This window comes from Saccopteryx bilineata, chromosome 1 (genome assembly GCF_036850765.1).
Source record: "Saccopteryx bilineata isolate mSacBil1 chromosome 1, mSacBil1_pri_phased_curated, whole genome shotgun sequence".
Lineage (NCBI taxonomy): Eukaryota > Metazoa > Chordata > Mammalia > Chiroptera > Emballonuridae > Saccopteryx > Saccopteryx bilineata.
In genome coordinates, this window is record NC_089490.1 from 249,600,218 (window position 1) to 249,616,495 (window position 16,278).

The following is a 16,278-nucleotide window of genomic DNA, read 5'->3' on the forward strand; positions in this document are numbered from 1 at the left end:
AAAGGTTTGGGGTTTAGAATGTTGCCTAATGATTCTCTTTCTGGAGCCCATGCTGTTCTTAGTGGGGAGCGGTGAGTAAGCAATCCATGGCAAAAAGGAATAAACAGCCCAGCACCCTGTGAAGGCATCCGAGGAAATGCTGCCCGTGGGGTCTTCTCAACGGAGGTTTGGGCACACAGACTAGAAATAAAGCCAACAACGCGGTCCCTTTGTCCCAATGGCTCTCAGCATGTGCTCTGACGTAAAGCAGATGGAGCTGCTTTGAGCACAATATACCCCGACAGCCAAAAAGTAAAACAAATATTGTTTCTGATACTTGAGAACACCCAAGGCCTACGACTCCAGAAAATAATGGAGAGATGCCATCGTCAGCTGTTTAATGCCTCCTAAGAGTTTTTAAAAGAAAATGACTGATGCTGTTTAGCTTGGTTCACATAACTAGTTTTAAAGGGGACAAGCTGAACTCCTTCTCATGCTTCGAGGCAATAGCAGATCTGATGTTAAAAGATTCTAAGCCCCTAGAAATAAATCACTAATATTTTTTTATCTCAATCAGAGGCTGCTTTAGTTGACAGAACACTCACAGATAGATCTCCGCTGATCTCTTCCTTGCAGTCATTCTGGAAGATACATTGTTTCATTTTGATTTACAGATAGGAAAACTGAAGGGTAGAGAAGTGAAGTAATTATTTTTCCAAAGTCATCACCCTGAGGCTAATGCTTCCACATCCTGAGATCTTTTATTTTTGAATCGTGCAGTTTCACGACTGATCTTTGGTACAAGATTGTTCTGATTTCCATTTATTCCATCTTGATCTCTGCGGAAAATGTTGTTAATGAGGTACTTTCTGCTTGTAGGTTACCATGTGAGGGCAATTTCCACCTTGATTGAGAACAGTAGGAAAAAACAACAAGGGAAAGAATCACAGAAAGCAACTGCAGATGACAACCAAGGCTAGGGAGAGGCTTAAGTGGGAAATTCTGGGAACAAGGCTGAGGTTCCCTCAGAAGCTACACAGCACTCCACGCGTGGATCCCTTAACAATTTCCCCCAGTTATCAGTAGATGGCAATGGTCTAGAAGGGAGGGCTGCAGTCAGCAATTTCAGATGAGTGAATAGTAAAAAAAAACAACCTGACAATTTGTGTACCCTGCCACAATTTATCTACAATCAAGAGATCTCCTGGTGCAGCATTAAATAAGAATGGCGGGGCTGGATAATGTCTCTAAGTGATGACCTTCCCCTGCCCTCTGTCTGCACAGTAGCAGCAGATGCCTTGCAACTTGAGTCATGCCAACCAGCCTCTATGCGGGCTGGTTCCAAAGGCTTTACCGTTGCTGTGCCAAGTGCCAAGGCAGCTCGATGGTGCTGCTTTAATTGAGTTGTTGTTTTTTATTATTTAAGTCCTACATGTTTAGTGGCAACTGCCGTAACTGGCAACATTCATATGACATTTCAAAACACAGAATTTTAAATATCAAATATGCATTCCACATGTTGCTCCCTAAAAAAAAGATTAAGCTATGTCAATTACTGGGTTTTGGGATTCACTTATTTGATTAAAAATTTAGTAAGAAGCTGGTTTTGTAAAAAGTCAAGTTTGTTTGGAACAATTGGGGAAATTTTAATGACGAACTTGGTGTTAGATGATATTAGAAAACTATGTTATTTTTGTTAGGTGTGGTGATGACATTGTGCTTTGTAAGCAAATGTCTTTATTTTTAAGATATACTAATTGAAGTACTTATGGGTAAAATGTCATATATGAAACTTACTTGGTAATGAGCCCAATCAATAATATTTACACATGTTCCCAGAGAGAAAGTTACAGGTGATAACATAGATTAAGCAAACGTAGCAAATGTAAAAATTACTGAACTAGGCTGTGAATATATGTGCTAATTATACTGATTTCAGATTTTTCTGCATATTTGCATAATAAAGCATTAGAGGAAATTCACCCTATCCTATTCACCAAAGACAGAGGCACTGCATCGCAAAAAGAATAAAACCAAGTCCCTGACCTCATAGTCCAAGAGTCTAATTAAAAGTATACAGATATATACCAGGTGTCCTTAAAGTCATGGTGCACTTTTGATGGGTCACAGGAAAGCAACAAAAGATGATAGAAATGTGAAATCTGCACCAAATAAAAGGAAAATCCTCCCAGTTTCATACCTGTTCAGTGCAGTTCGATGTGGGCTCCATTTGTTGCCCTACATACATCCAAACGATAGTGAAGTTCTTGCCACACACGGGTAAGGACGTCTGGTGTAACAGAGTGAATAATGTCTGTGATTCTCTGTTTTAGGTGACTAATGTTGTTGATATGTTTGATGTACACATGTTGCTTCACATAACCCCAAAAGTAAAAGTCTAAGGGCGTCAGATCCGAGGATAGTGGTGGCCATGGCTTGACAGAACCCCTGCCTATCCACCACCAGGGGAATGTTCTATCCAGAAACTCACGAACAATGATGGCGTAGTGTGGAGGAGCACCGTCCTGTTGAAAGATGACACCTTCTGGAAATTGTGGCACTGCATACAATTCCAACATGTCAATATAGGACTTTGCCATCACAGACTGCTCCGCAAAAAAAAAATGAGCCTATCACCTTATCATGCATCAGGCCACACCACACGTTCACTTTAGGGGTGTTACATTCGTACTCAACGTAGGCATGAGGATGTTCAGCAGCCCATATTCAGACGTTATGGCGATGAACATGTCCACAGATATGGAAGGTCGCCTCATCGCTAAACACAATCTTCTGCAAAAATCTTGCATTATTGTCGATCTCATGAAGGATAGCTGTAGCAAACACGCATCGTGTGGGTCTATCCACGGGTTTGATAGTGTGCAACAGCCGCAATTAGTACCCTATAAAACAGAGACATTTCTTTAACACCTTATGAACTGTAGTCTTGCTTAGGTGTAATTGTCGAGCACATGCACGCACTGATTTTTTAGGGCTCCTTAGGTAGCTATCCCGTATAGCCTCTACAGACTCATTACTGACTGATGGCCTACCAGAACGGGGTTTCTCCACCAAACTGCCGGTTTCCTTCAACTGCTTGTCCCACTGAGTAATGTTATTCCTATGTGGTGGCGCTTTGTTATAAATGCGCCGATATTCACGTTGCACTTTTCACGGATTCGAATTTAGCGAGCCACAGAACACACTGAACTTTCCTCTGTACTGTCCATATCTCGACTGGCATGGCCATGGGCTGCTCCGCTGTATACACGGTGTTATGTCATCATCTGTGCATGTGCACATGCTGCCACATCATCCTACAGAAACTGAGAGGGTTTTCCTTTTATTTGGTGCAGATTTCACATTTCTGTCGTCTTTTGTTGCTTTCCTGTGACCAGTCAGAAGTGCACCATGACTTTACAGACACACTGTATAATTATTGTAATTTATAATGAATATAGTGCTAGTGATTACATAGCAAGATAGTTAAGGGCATGGAAAAGGGAGAAAATAATTTTTCTGCCGATGTCAAGCAATGTTTCCACAGGCACTGATGCGCATACAGAGGCTCCCTGAATGCAGGAGTGGGAAGAACAAAGGGACCAGCATGGAGAGGTGGGTAACAGCACAGTCAGGGTGACTGGACCACTGAGTGTGAGGTGGAGAGAGGGAAAGATAAGTCTCCAGAGCCACACAAATACTGGTGGGCTGGTGAGTGGAACAGTACCTTCTGCTCAAGTCCTAACATGTATCAGGATGCAGTGTAAATCCCTACGCTGTTAGCTAGACTTATTGCGGTCATCACTTCCCAGTATATACACATATCAAGTCATTCTGTTCCATGCCTGAAACTAGCATAATATGTCAATTATATCTCAAAAAAAAAATGGGTAGAAAGGAGAAGGCATTGATTGATCCGTGACTTTTCCAACTAAGTAGTCATTCAAATACCCAGGTCAAAACAACTTTTTGGTCAATGTCATAAAGACGTGACCTTAAAGTTTCCTAACAATTTGAAGAAAATTATGGCTGATTTTCCTAATTAAATAAGGCAAGTCTAACTAACTGAGCCCAGAGAAAGCATGTTATATCCATGCTAATATACATTAGACAGGGAAAGCTGTCAATGATAGGAATTAATATATAGCTAGATATGTATCAGTTAAGATATTTTGGCATGCAAATATAAGGATTAAAAAATAAAACGAAAAAATAATTTAAGGGAGATTGTTCACTTTATGAGAAGATTATTAACTAGGGAAAGCGTTTTATTTGTGTATTAACCTACCCATGAACATGCAATTTATTTTTTAACACTTGAAGCCTATGAACAACCAATTCTAAATTGCTAGGATACACTTGATTCTAGATACCAATGGCAAATGAAAACAGGCCTCAGTGAAAGGACTGTATAGGGTAGAAAGAAACTATATTTCAATATGCAATTAGCATTTTTTTAAATCCACCAATTGGCCATGGCTTGTGGGCTCAGTGGTAGAGTGTTGGCCTAGGATATGGATGTCCCAGGTTCGATTCCTGGTCAGAGCACAAAGGAGAAGTGACCATCTGTTCTCCCACCCTATCCCCTCCTCCTTCTCTCTTTCAATCTCTCTTCTCTTCCCACAGCCATGGCTTGATTGGTTCGAGAGCATCAGCCTTGGCACCGAGAAAGGTTCTGTCGAGTCTCCACCTCAGGTGCTAAAAATAGCTTGGTTGTGAGCATGGCCCCAAATGAGCCCCAAATGAGCATCAGCCTCAGACAGCAGATGCTGGTTGGATCCCAGTCAGGGCACATTTGGAGTTTGTCTCTCTATCTCTCCTCCTCCCACTTGGAAGAGAAAAACAAAAATCCACTTATTATATTAAGGGAGCTACACCCACCATGCTATCTCATTTTGCTTAAGTCCATATTTATCCTTTAAAAATTGGTCATTGAGTTATTATTAGTTTGGTTGCAATACCAAACTCAATTTCCTGAACTTTTTTTATTTCCACTAGTTTTCTTCATAAATCTTATATATCAAGTACTATAAAAAAAAAGTATACTTTAGGGATATTTTTAACTTTATTTTATTTTAGGAATCTAATCTTCCTAATAGCATGAGATGGCCTGTCTTCACTTTACAAACTTTGACCTTTGTCTGGGTTTAATGTAACACCATTTAATTTTTCTATTTAATTTATAGGCATGAGGAAGCAATGGCTTACAATCATATGGTTACAATCCAGTATTGAAAAAATATGAATTTTAATCCAAAGGTCTACTTAGTAAATAGTTATGGGAATTTTTAGACATCAGGTAAATATGCTTAAATGCCGTGCCTTAATAGATTGTTGGAAGACGATTTAAATAAAGGATGAAATAAGGAAACTTTAAGATGAATAACACTGAAATCCTTAGCCAGCACTTTTACATTGGATTCTTGTGGGGAACTACAGCATCTGCTAGGGTTTCTCTAACTTGAATTCTGGAGCTACCAATTAGAAATGGAAAATGTCATCAGTTGTGCCTATAGCCCACAGGAATTATTCAGAGTCCAAGCCTTCCCTACGCTAGCCTTTGGTGGGTCATACCACCAGAGAAAAACAATGGCAATACAGTCAGAGAGTAAACAGACAGGTTTGTTAAAAGAAGGATCTAGAGTGAAAGATACAAATATCTAGACCATTTTTTTTAATCAAGAAGCACCTGGGATAGTTCTCCTAAACTTTTCCACTGAGTCATGGCCTAAAAAATATACCAACAGCTCTCAGGGAGCCTCGGGGCATATCCCAAAGGTGCCTTTTATAATTTGAAATATATAAAGTGCTGGTATACCCTTTAAAAATGCTTGCACATTTTATATTCTACTTCTTAATATGTCAAAGTTTCTTTTAATGTGAAAGTGGTTTCAGCTAGCTACAAATTCAATGAACACTTTTCACAAATCTGGAAATAAAATCAGTGCTCTCAAAGACAATCTGCATACTTCTGGCTTTGAATACCTAGGCCAGAACGAGAAGCATAACCTGGATGCACTTTGAAGGTCTATGTGTAAAGGTCACACACCTGAGGATAATGTTGACGCTTCCAGGTCTCTGACGATGGAGCATCACCTGCTCTTCAGTTAGCACATGCTCTCAACATTTTTTTGTTTGTTTGTTTTTTGTTTTTCATATTTTCTTTATTACTTGGGGAAATGGTGGTGCAGACACTACGAGTCATGTCTTTGGATAAAGAAGAAGAAGAACTTATATATGCTCTTTGGTTAAACTCGGAAAAATTCAAAGGAAATAACAGTAATTTTCTCAGCTTAGTTCAGTGTCATCTTTAGAGCACCACAGTGGAACTGAAAGTTGTATGTCATACCTATCCTACCATAAAGCCATGAGGTATTTATTAGGCCCTATGGTGGTCAGACACCACAGGGGGAAGAATTGTGGTCGGAAGTCTGAACCAGGACTCTGAATGGGGTGGGGAGAATGGTCTCCCCAGCAGGGAAAGGTGCTATAGCCCAAACACATGAGAGAAGGAGGGGCACTGGACAGGTCAGAAGAGCCACCAAACTCCTGTTCACTTTCAGGCCTTTCTTGAGTCCCTAGTGTTGGATTCTTTACTTTGTTTACTTATCCCCATAGACTCTTCCTAAATCGATAGATATTTGTATTCTCAACTTTACTGGATGAACCTTTAGTAAAGAGAGTGGGTCCTGGCCTGTTGGCTCAGCAGTAGAGCATCAGCCTGGCTTGTGGAAGTCCCGAGTTCGATTCCCGGTCAGGGCACACAGGAGAAGTGCCCATCTGCTTCTCCACCCTTCCCCCTCTCCTTTCTCTCTATTTCTCTCTTCCTCTTCTGCAGCCAAGGCTTCATTGGAGCAAAGTTGGCCAGGGTGCTGAGGACGACTCCATGGCCTCCACCTCAGGTGCTAGAATGGCTCCGGTGGCAACAGAGCAATGCCCCAGATGGGCAGAGCATCACTCCCTGGTGGGCATGCCGGGTGGATCCCAGTTGGGCACATGCAGGAGTCTGACTGCCTTCCTGCTCCTAACTTTGGAAAAAATACAAAAAAAAAAAAAAAGTGTATCCATCTTATTCCCACTGCCTTCAACATGGTAGGTCTTTTCTAAATATTGTTTGCAATATTAAATAATAACCACTGTTTTATCAGATAGCAATGGCAAACTGATAATGAGTAATGATAAAATTGAGTTTCATGCCCCCCCACTCTCTTTTCATTAATACCTTTCCTCTATTTATGGGAAGTTTATGCATGCTTGCCTAACCTTTTACAATTTTTTCATAATGATTTCTCTTCTGGACAGAAAGAAATCAGGTCAATGTTTCTTTTCCTGGATTCATTCATGTTTGTCTGCAGAAGACAATCAATCATAAAACTAATTAGCATGCTAACTTCAGCAGCTATGAGTTTCACCAAGTGTCCTCATTCATATCAATATCATCATATTAGTAGAGGCTATTAAAACAAGAAACATAATACCTGGTACGATTCAGCCAGTTTAATAGCAACAAATTAGAAAGATAGAGGGATAAAAGAAATGTCTTATCTATTGGGGTTCCTCCTAAGAACAAAGGTGAAAATTAAAAAGGGAGAGAGGTAAAATCTAAAGCACATAAGAAATACCAGGTCCTCTCCTATGAGTTATGACTCGGTTATTTCCCTCAAGAAACTGCAAACACAGATTGCAAATATCTGCTTCCATCTCTATTTATCAAGCAGGACAGATAAAAAATTCAGACATAAATGTTATTAGTCATGATTCAAGTCATTTGGAAAAGCATCTTCAGGAGATGGCGTGTACTGGTTGGAGATTCAGAACACAAGTACTTGGACAGTAGAAAGCAGGATGGGGCCATTGGTTAAATCAGCTGAGACAGGTCTGCACGCTGCACCTTAGTTCCCATACCGTCTTTAATCTGTCAGATAAAGTTGATGATGACGTTTTCCTGTAGTTCTTGTCTCTTGCTCCAGCCCATAAGGTCCAAATAACAAGTGACTGTTATTTGGGGCTGTAGCATAATTCTATTGCAAGGCCTCTGCATGTGAACACCATGTATTCTCCTAATATTTGACTGAGAAGAAGGAAATAAATTTTAATCTGACATTGCAGTCCAACCACTGTAGCACTGGGCAAACCAGAGAATTAGGGTAAGGCAGTAAATAAATGATATGAGAAAAGAAATCTGATTCTCAGATTTTGGGTTTGGAGACCAGACACATAGGAGAGATCTGGATCCCTAAAATGTTAATATAGCAATAGAATTTTCTATGGTAATGAAAATTCATTTCCACAAGAGTCAAGGAATTTAAAGGCTATGCCATGTGGGTGGCACATAGATTCTGCTCAGACATTTTTCACCTATCTCAGCTCTGGACTGAAACACAATGATAGTCAGATACCCCAATTTTGCCAGTTACACATTTTTGGTGTTTTCAGAAGCAAATGAACAAAGTGACTCAGTAGTTCATAAATTTCTCATTATGAGAGGTTCGTCACAGGCCAAAGGACTACTTAACAGAGATTTCAGGTACAGATACAACCTTGAAGGCCCTTTCCAACTTTCATATTTGAGACTACAAGACCACCCCGTACTTCTACATCTCATATGTGGCTCTTGTAATTGTTTCTTTAATAGCATTCTTTGTCTCAATGAGTTGTAAGTTTACCACTTTATATTTTCCTCTGGTATTTCTTAACCTGATTTCAACAAAGCCCCAAATCTGCAAGTTGACATCAGCACAAGTAGAAAATTGAAGAGAAACCTCCAGTTCTGGCTTAGTACGTTTTCCTGTAGTTCTTGTCTCTTGCTCCAGCCCATAAGATCCATAGGTGTTTAAAATTCTGGGAGGGAGGAAAGATTCCTTCTAGTAAGTGAAACCATGGCCCCAAAATGTGGGGTGAATGCCCATTGCTTTTTGTGTTTCTCTGTTTTCCACTGCTTGACTCTAGACATGAGCACATTCAAGGAAAATGCATTGGAGAGCAGGATAAGTCAAATCCCATATGTCTAGGCAGAAAATTCCCAGGGAATCAGAAAGTATGAAAGTGGAAGAAGCGTGGGAAAACAACTCTGTAACTTAGTTTATGAACTGTTGAGCTCACCACTGAGCTGTGCATATGCAGTTTTGACCCCAAGTTATATGCCACAGATTTTGAAGATTCAACTAGGATATAGATCACTGTCTAGATCTCAGTTTGGCTACTGAATAGCACACATATGGGGCAGATCCAATTAGTTCTGAAAAGACCTGGAAAACAGAACTGATATTGTAACCACAATCAACAGAAGACTGATTAGAACTTGCGGTCTGAATGCCATTTGGTGTATTGCTTGCTAAAATAAAAATGTCACCATTCTCTAGAGAATTTAAAATACAGTGTTTAAAACATAATATACAAAACATCCAGAATAATCCCAAATATTATTTGAAATATAAAGAACCAAGAAAATCTCAGTTTTCATGAAAAAAGATAATCAACATATGCCAACACCAAGTGAACAGAGATGCATAAATTGTTTGACAAAGACTATAATGTAGCTATTTTTAAAATGTTGTAAAAAATAAAGACAAAACATCTTGAAATGAATGGAAAGCTAAAGAAAACTCTATACAGAAATAGAAGTTTTAAAAAAGAATCAAGTGGAAATTTTCAAACCTAAACAATAACCACAGTTTTAATATTACCCAATGGCTGAATAGCAGAATGGAGCTGACAGAAGGAGTAAATAAACTTGAAAAGAGATCAAAAGAAACTGTGCAGTCTTCTTAACAGAGAGAAAACATTTTAAAAAATGAACAAAGACTCAGGAACCTGTAGGAAAATAAGAAAGGGTCTACAATTGGTGTCCTTGGGGTCTCAGAAAGAAAAAAAGATAAAAAGTATAGTGTAAAAAATATATTAGACAAATAACAAAAAATCAAAAATTGATAAAAATTAAAATCACAGATTCAAGAAGCTCAGAAATGTTCAAACAGGATCAATATAAGAAACCCATGCCCAAGACACATCACAGTCAAACTGCTTAAAACCAAAGATAAAAAAATAATCTTAAAAACAACCTCAGATAAATAGTACATTACTACTAAGGGAACAGTGATTAGAAATACTAGGATGTTTTGTCAGAAACAATGGATGCCAAAAAGAAGTGTAAAAATATTTGTAAAGTGCTAAAAGCAAAAAATTGACTACCTCAACTTCTATATTCACCAAAAATATACTATAAAAATGAAGGTAAAATAGAGACATTCACAAATGAAGAAAAAGTTAACAAAATTCAGAGCTAGCAGAACTACTTTAAAATAATGATACTAAATAAAGCACTTCAGGCAGAAAGCAAATGGTATCAGAAGAAAGTTTTGAATATCAGGAATAAAAGCAATTAAAATGATTAATACCTGGGTAAATATAACAGAACATTCTTCTCTTCTTGTGTTCTTTAGTATATGTTTGACGTTTGAAAGAAAAGATTACATTTTCTATGGAGTTTTCAGTGCATGTATATATAATATGTAAGATAACTGCAACTTAAAGGGGTAAGGTAAAAAATGTGTATAGTGATAATATTTCTACTTTACTTGAGATGGTAAATTTTGATCCCTAATAAATTGTAAAAACTTTATGTATTTTTAAACCCTAGAACACCAATTTAAAAAATACTTATGCAAAGCAACATAGTAAAACAAATAGATAAAATGAAAAAGTAAAAAAATGTTCAACTAACTCAAAAGAATACAAAAAAGAGAAGATATAGACACTAAGAATGAAAGGAAGTATCATAAAAGTAATAATGAAATGATAACCCTAATTTGAAATGTATTGATAATTAAATTAAACATAAGTGATCTAAGCACCATATGAAGAACATGATTGTCGCTAAGAATTTGAAAAGAGTGATGAAACTCTGATATCTGCAACAAACTCACTTCAAATATATTGATATCAGTAAGTTAAAAGTAATAGGATAGAAAAATATATAACAGGCAAAAACCAATCAAAAGAAAGCTGGAATTGTTATATTGATTCCAAAGTAAGGAGATTTCAAAGCAAAGTATTAGGGACAAAGAAGAATATTACATGATAATAAAAGAAGCAGTTCATCAGAAGACTTTACAATCATAAAGGCGTATTCATCTAACCACAAACCTTTAAATATATCAAGCAAAACTTACAAAAATAAAATGAGAAATGGACAAACCCACCATTATAAGAGTCAACACTACTTATCGTAATCAATGAAACTAGTAAACAGAAAATCAGCAAGGTCATAGAACTGAATAACACCATCAATTCATAGGACATAATTGACAAGTTTAGAATTCCTTCCAATGAAGACACAAGACCTACTCTTTTCATATGCACATAAAACAATTGCTAAGATAGAGCATCTTCTGAACCATAAAGCCAATCTTAACAAATTTAATGGAAGTGAAATCATACAAAGTATATTCTCTGTCCATAATGGAATTAAACTAAAATTAATAAGAAAACATGCAAGGTTAAAATCTCCAGTACATTTGGGAACTAAATAACCCATTTTTATATAATGGGTTCAAAGAATAATAAACCCCAAGGGAAATTAGGCAATAACTTGAACAAAGTGGAAATAAATATACATGTTGTCAAAATTTATCTAATGCAGGTAAGGTAGTGCTTAAAGGAAAATTTATAGTATTATAAATATACAGTATTATATATAATTATATATTTACATATATAAAATTGACATGACATATATATATATTACATGTACATGTACATATATTTATATAATTATAATTAGACTTTTACATGTGCCCCAACTGGGATCTACCCAGCAACTGTCTAGGGCCAATGATGCTCAAGTAAAAGCTATTTTTAGCATCTGAGACTGATGTGCTCTGCCCAAACGAGCTATCCTCAGAACCAAGGGCCACACTGGAACCAATCAAGCCACTGGCTGTGGGAAGGGAAGAGGGAAAGAATGAAGGAGAGGTTGGAGAGAAGTATATGGTTGCTTCCCTAGTATGCTCTGATCAGAAATCAAACATAGGATGTCCATAGCCAGGCTGACACTCTAGCCACTAAGCCACCATCCAGGGCCAATATTTAAAAATCAATTAATAGAATACACTACATTGACAGTATAGAAACATATACACATTGTATCATTTAATACAGAAAAAGCATTTGACAAAATTCAAACTCCATTCCTGACAAAAAATAAAATAAAAAAGAAACTCTTGGCTAATTCATAGTTGAAAGAAACTTCTTCAACTTAGTAAACAAGTATTTACCAAAAAATTAATAATAACAATAATACACCTAATACCTAAATGTGAAAAACTGAAAGATTTCCCCTTAACAATGGGAACAAAATAAGAATGTCCACTCTCCATTTTATTCAGTGTCTTACTAGAAGTCACAGCCAGTGCATTAAAGCAAGAAATAGAAATTAAAGTCATATAGATGGGAAAAGAAGAAATAAAACTTCCTGTTCATAAAAAACATGATTGTCTATGCTAAAAAAAAAAAATCCTCAGAAACATTTTTATAAACTCCTAGAACTACTTAGTGACTTGAGTAAGGTCACAACATACAAGGAAAACACATATCAATCACATTTCCATTCACCAGCATTTGAAAATTGTAATAAATAAAAACTAAAAGTAACAAGAGTAATATTTATGTCTTCAAAAATATAAATCTATTAGGTATAAATCTAATAAAACAGCTGAATAAGGAAAAGTAAAAATCACTGATGAAAAATTACAATGACCTAAATAAATGAAGAGATCTATGATAATTACATATTAAAAGGATTTGAAATTTAAAAATTCTGACAATATTAACCACTGATGTTGATGTGGATTAACTGGAACTCTCATGCATTGGTGTGAGCATGCAAAATGAAACAATCATTATAAAAAGCAAAGTAAATATATATATGTGTATATATATACATATATACATACATACATATATACATATATATATGTATATAAATAGGAATGGGAGTGCTGAATGCTGAGGTCCCAGGTTTGAAACACTGAAGTTACAGCTTAAGCACAGGCTCATGGACATGATCCCAAGGTCACAACCTTAAGCCCAAAGGTCACTGCCTTGAAGTCCAAGGTCACTAGCTTCAGCAAGGGGTCACTGGCCTGGCTTGAACCCCTCCCTCTGGAGTCAAGACACATATGAGAAACAATCAATGAACAACTAACAACTAATATGAGTGATGCAACTATAAGTTGATGCTTCCCATCTCTCTCCCTTTCCCTTGCCCTCCCCCACCTCTCAAAAAAACAAAGTTAGGTAGTATACATCATCACTTTTATGACATTCCCAAAAAGACAAAGGTGTAGAGACAGAAAACAGATCAGTAGGTGCCCAAGTTCTGAAATAGGAGTCAGGTGTCACTACAAAAGGATGTAGATGTTCTGTATTGATTGTGGTAGTGCTTATAGGATTCTATACAACTGTTAAAATTAATAGAACTGTACAAAAAAGTCATTTCATTAAAAATTAAATTAAAATATAGTGAGATCAAGAGAAGCTATTTGTATTAAGGGTTTTTCTCAGCCTCAAAGAATAGGAAGCTAAAGTAATACTGACTTAATCAAAGAAAGGTTTATTTTTCATGTCTAAGAAGTACCCAAAATAAGCAATTTCTTGTCTAGTTAGCTGCTCAAGAATAATGTCAAGGTCATGGGCACTTTTTATTCTCAGGTCCTTATCCTCACACTTGTCTTTTTGCTAAAATATGGCCACTGCAGCTTCAGACACAGAGGGTTTGCTTACGGCTGGAGGAGAGGCTTAACAAGAACGCCAAGTTTCCTCATTATCAAGAAATCACAGCCTTTTCAGAAGACCAATACTTCCGGCAGATTTCTCTTGATATTTCATGAGCCAACAGAGAGTGGCTCAACCACCACTGTCTCCGGATTGTGCATCTGATCACTAGTGAAGCACATGGGGATCACCCTAAATCACCAAATCACAGTCAGTCTCCAGGAGCTGTAGTAGAGACCTACTGCCCTAAAACGGAGCAAGCTTCACAGGACACTCCCTGCTTCTGCTGTTGCAGAGCATGAGCTGAAATTTCTCACTTATTATTTCCACATCACCTTATGGAAGTTTTTCAAGACTACATCCCTTTGAAAGTGTATTCCTTTTCTCTAATAAAACCATCGTTCCAAATCGCTTATCCCAACTTTTCTAGCATATCCAGCCTAGATCATAGAAGATTTACAGTATTTTGGATAAGCGTAAATGTGTTTCACATCAAAGACTTCAGGAAAAACAGTGTGCACCAATGCACACACAGCGGAATGACTGCTCTGAAGTAAATGGATACAAACATCTGACAGAAACATTGACAGCCAATGTTTCCATCCTACGCTCAAATCTTTTTAAAAATTTTCTCCCAATGTAGTCTTCCACCACCTTAAGCACCAGTATTTTCTTCAAAACTGCTTAAATGTCAATTTTACTTGCTTAATTTAAGGACTGCATGGTAACAATAATGTCAAGTAAAGAGGATCTGAGGAAGGAAATAAAAGATGTGAGAACATATTCTCACAAAGTTTAAATTTCCTGCTTGTTTTAAAAATCTGCACTTGGGGGGAGGTTGATTTGGATGGAGAAGGGTTTGGTTTGTTTGTTTGGTGTATCCCTTACTCACAGCTGATCTCATTTTCACCCATCATACTCTGTGCAGAATTTCCAGCCAGAGAAGGAGTGTTTGGTACCTTGAATTTGTTCATCTTCTTATGGGCTTGATGACCCTTGCACTCTAGTTTCCCTTGGAGTATGCAAAACCCAAAGAAAGGTTTATTTTAGTCCCTGACGGCGTCAAAGAGCAATAGGAAGTAAGCACCTGTCAGTGAGTCAGCATTTAAAGAGCTCAGATGGAAATTCTGATGCAGTTCAGATGCCTTTTTCAGATCTATTCAATACTTTTATAAGTGATTCTGCTAATCTGTTACATTTTTTTTCTAAATACTAAACTCGACAGAGCAGTGTGGGGATAAATGGAATCTAAACTGCTAAACTGCACGCTGTCCCGGTGGAAAAGACAGGTACAGTGTGTGGCTCGGGTCGGTTACTTTCTCCTGAAGGAAAAATAAGAAGCCATTTCTTTTGATTCGCCAATCCATTTTTGGGAGATGACAAGTTTCTTTAAGGATGCCAACCCATCAAGGTGAAAAACAAGGCTATGAAATTTCATTCATCAGAAAAAGGGCAGGAATTAAAACCCTACTCCCAGCCTCCCTTCCGGCATTTGGTTGAGGAGTTCTATTAGGACAATCAGGACAGCTCCCTGCTCGCAGGCACCCAGAGAAAGGCAATTGTGCTGACAAATGTGCTTGATGCACAGATTTATCCAGCTAATGTCATTGCAAGGAGTCAAATCCAATACCACAGATTAGGTTTTGTTCACAAAATACATTTTATAAAGTCATAAAATTATTATTCATCTATTTCTGTGATTTATACATCCCATAGTCTACTTGAATGGGAAATTCACTAAAGTCTAAGATAAATTATAAAATTCCAGCACCTCCCTTCACTCTTAGAGGATTAGTTTAAATACTGCTTCATCAGGAAAACAGCATCTCTCAGATATAAACTCCCACGAATTGATTACTTTATATTTTTACCTGTGTCTCTTTTCATTAAGCTTTATCTTTAAGGGAGAGGGAGAAGTGGTTTTTATTACAAACCTTCACTGAAATTTTATTTAATGCTTTACATAACCCATACCAGACTCTGCTGGACCACTTCTTTCAACTCCCACCACCCTAACATTGCCCTTTCAAAATATATTTGACATTATTACTGCCTTCCTTTTATTTCATTTACTCCCAGCTGCCAGAAATGAATGGTGGACATGCTGTGATTCAGCCATAAGAGAGAATACTTTTATCTCTTTGCATGCTGCTTCATAAGCAATGCTGTTTACTGTTAAGCATGCACATGTACACACACACCCACAAATACACACACACACTCATGTCACACTCCAATACAGGTCAGCTCTACTGCAGACAGTCATTTGGAAACATATGTTCTTTCCATTTTGTGAAACCACCATGGAGAAGAGAGATTAGTATTGTGTTTTTACAATGAATTTTCTCACTTGATATGTCAATAGTACCATGTTACATTCAGAGATAGGAAACTAGCTTCAGAAGACACAGGATAAAGGAAAGAGGCACAAGAGGCCAACTAGACGTGATAATTAGGTACGAGTTTCACATCCTTTGGGAAGCACATCCAAGACCCCAAATCTACTAGTCACTGAGTTCAAGTCCT